Consider the following 3,848-nt stretch of genomic DNA (forward strand, 5'->3'; position numbering starts at 1 on the left):
AATGCATAATATTAAGAAGTTATGATAGAACCTGTGATAAGTAAGCATATTCTGATTAATTATTTTTTGTCATTTTGCATAGTATTTATTTATTTTAAAATGTAATGCCAGTACGCCATATTAAGTTAATGCATTGCATACTATTAAGAAGTTAAATGTATATTCATATTACAATAATGAACATGATAATTTACATTATAGGCCTGACACAAGAAGTGGCTAAAATCGACATTAAAATATAGCCTACTTTGGATTGGAATCGTGAGAGTAGCCTGTTCTTAGTAATTTTAGTTTGTTTATAATAAACTATAAATTATAATAAAACACACAAAATAAAATATATAACAGAGAAATAAGTAGCCTAAATGTAGGCCTAAATCTCAGCACAATCTTCCAAAATTCAAATATGATTCAAATAGGAATTTTTGGAATTCAAATTTAAAAAATTAGACCCGTTTATGCATATGTGTGCATAAACTTGTCTAATTTTTTTAATTTGAATTCCAAAAATTCCTATTTGAATCATATTTGAATTTTTTCAAAAAAATTTACCAAAAAGCACATTTACCAAAAAAATCCTATCTTCTCCGTTTCCCTCTATCTACATTAAACCGAATAATAACCCATTCAAAACAATACTATATAAGCCAAGGAACCATACTGTAAGTCGGCCTATACAATATACTATCCCCTCGAGTCATTTTCGTATCCATTCAATATTAATTTTAAATAGTCTCTTAAAATGACTCATTGTACAGTTCATCTCTTCACGTAATACATTGACCATATAATATTCCAATTTATAAAAAATGATGAGCTGTTAAATCATGCAGTTTTGGCTAATAAATCATGGACAAACACACTTGAACAGAAACGGTTTTCTTTATTTTTTACATTAGGTTATGTAGGATAGGACATGTTGTATATGGCTTCCGACCAGGATGAAAGGGATCACATTCATCTTCAAGCGTATCTGTAAATAAATAAAGGAATAAAGTTAACCGCGATTGACATTGAGATGTTTTTTTTTCCATTGCATAATTTCATGATAATTTCTCCATCCCCCGTTAATACCCCGTTACCCATACTTCATTATTTAATTAAGTAGATACATTATTTAAAGATCGTGGATAAATGTTAGGCTACTTCATGTATACTTGCCACATACCGAATTATTTCCAATTCCTCAAAACGTTGTTGCACAATTTTTCCCCGTTGCTTTTATGGACTCTATATGGGCTTCTCCCTTGACTCTACGTCCCCCCGATTGCCTCATAGAGAGCCTAAGTCCCTCCCCTTCCTGTCGACCACCATGGGACCTTATTTCGGAAAAATATTGTATGGTAGTCAATGGCGAGAGACAACAAATATTTTGATCTCGTTTGAATTGTGCCCTGATTTACACATATGATGTTTGTCAATTTAAAAGATACATTTTAAAGTCAAGAAAGTCGCAGTTTGATGTAAAACTGCTGAGGTATAAGACTGTGAAAATACGTAATTACAAAGACTACAAACCCAAAAGGCGCACGCGTGACGTCATACCTTTTCTCTCAATGAATGAAGCTAACTTTACTGAAGCTAACGTCTGTCGTTTTTTCTATAGTCTTACATTATAATCGTAACGTAAAGCCGTCATGCCTGAGTGTTTTGAGCCAGACTGCACACATACGAGCAACGGATCTTGTGACGTACATAGTGCGAGACGAGAGATGTAGTTCATTGAGCGATTTTCACATAAAACTAAACGTTACTCTTCTGTTTTATGAAAAACTGCGACTTTCTTGACTTTCATAATTACCTTTTAAATTGACAAACATCATATGTGTAGTTCAGGGCACAGTTCAGACGGAATAAAAAGATAAGTTATCTCTCGCCATTGACTTCCATACATATTTTTTCAGAAATAAGGTCCCATGAGCCGGAAGCGGAGGGGCGGGACTTAGGCTCTCTATAGACGTCTATGCTCATAAAATATTGCCTGCGAGCTTCTCCTCCTGTCCATACGGTAATTTTTTACTGTGCGACAGAGAGTCGCGTGGCTATGACGCAATCATTAGCCTACTTTTACAAAAACTGCTTCTACAGGGCCATAACATAAGCTACAAGGTAATGGAGCATTTTATACATTGTCGTGTTTCTTTAGAAATAAATAATGGACAAATGGAGTCTTTAAACGCCTCAGATGTGAAGTTATTCGCTGTCAAAGTGACGCCAAAATGAATGGGAGTCAATGGGATGCTAACTGCAGGTGGGGTTACGTTAGCCAATGGCGGTGTCCATCAAAATAATACAAATCCCTGCACCCTTGCTCTCTCCTCACCTCAGAAGACTCGACGCTGAAACTCAATGACGGAAGAGACGGCGCGCGCTGTGACGTCATCGGCCGCCAATGGTGGATGATCAAAGACGCGCCAAATATTTAATCCTCAGTAAATAAGTAAGCAATTAAAACTATTTCAAATTGTAATTACTTTAATTGGTTTACACTAAATGATGTATAAAATGTATAAAATTAAATCTTACACTTTTTAATGTTTTTTCTATCAACTATTTCTCCTTTATTTTATTTTTATCTTTGTTTTAGTTAGTTACGCATTGCTAACTTCTTCCTTTATTCTGTATGTTCAGATAACATTGTACATATTGTTGTTACATTTTGTACATCTTTTTTATAAATTTGTTACAAAATTGTATTGTATACCATGATTGTCATCTCTGTACTGTTTGCAAGCATAATAAAATAAAGTAAATAATAAAATAAATAAAAAAAATGCGGCAAATACCCGGGGCATAAAACAAGGACATGCGGCGGCTCCATTCTTATTTCTTCGAGACTTTCCTCGCTAGTATGGCAAGCCGTTTTAGCATTAAATACCCCTGGCACGACTAGTTGTAATTTAGTTTTAACTTGTCAAAATTAAAATTACAGATATCTTAAGTGATCTACAAACAGTATTTTAGATATCTTAAATGTATTTTATGACTAGTCAAAATTCAAATTCCAGATATCTTAATTCCAATTTTGACTTGTCATAAAATACATTCAAGATATCTACAATACTATTTTGACTAGTCATATTCTTCCATTGTAAAATATTTCCTGATATCTTCAAATGAGTTTTGAGTTTTTAAAGATATCTAAAATTGATTTTGTACCGGGCATAATCCTAACTAGAGATATCTCAAATTACAATAGTGATCATTCAATTAGAGATATCTCTAACTGAATTATTACTAGTAAAAATTCTAACTCAAGATATCTCTAACTGTTTTTTTACTAGTGAAAATCAAATTGAATATATCTATAGTTCATATTTTTTAAATATATCCAAAATACATTTGTAGATATCTGAAAGTAATTGTTTACTAGTCAAATTACAATTGTAGATACCTTGAATTGGATTTTTGACTATAGGCAGAACTTAATAAGAGATATCTTGAATTGGAATTATTCCTAGTCAAATCTCATTTAAAGATATCTGCAATTCTGTTATGTATTTCTCTAACTTATTTTTGACTAGGAAGTCCTTTCTTTGGAGATATCTGCATTTAGCTTTGTAACTAGGAAGAATTTCAATGTAGATATCTGGAAATAACATTCTGGCTTGTCAAAATTACTCTAAAGATATCTAAATTGTGTATTCAAATCACCCCGCTGCTAAGCATTGCCTTTTCTTTTCTAACCAATCCTGATGTGCATTTTGAAACCCAGCGGTCTTCAGGAGCACGCCGAAAAACGACTTACACTCTGGATTGATGTTTTCAGGTAATATTACTGTAAAATGCAGGATATTAACACTTGGATTATAACTGCATTATTTGCTAACGGACATCACGGGTATGTT

The 3,848-nt window shown here is 32.9% G+C and overlaps 1 long non-coding RNA gene across 1 annotated transcript; it reads right to left on the reverse strand.

The window, feature by feature from the left end:
• Positions 1 to 863: 863 nt before the first annotated feature.
• On the reverse strand, positions 864 to 1,278 carry LOC311096376. The gene is made up of 2 exons (XR_014609019.1): positions 1,169 to 1,278; positions 864 to 973 (listed from the first exon to the last, which is right to left on the reverse strand). It is a non-coding gene; the product is annotated as an uncharacterized lncRNA (long non-coding RNA).
• Between the last annotated feature and the right edge of the window lie 2,570 nt (positions 1,279 to 3,848).

Source organism: Abramis brama (genome assembly GCF_963993115.1).
Source record: "Abramis brama genome assembly, chromosome: 1".
In the NCBI taxonomy this organism is placed as follows: domain Eukaryota; kingdom Metazoa; phylum Chordata; class Actinopteri; order Cypriniformes; family Leuciscidae; genus Abramis; species Abramis brama.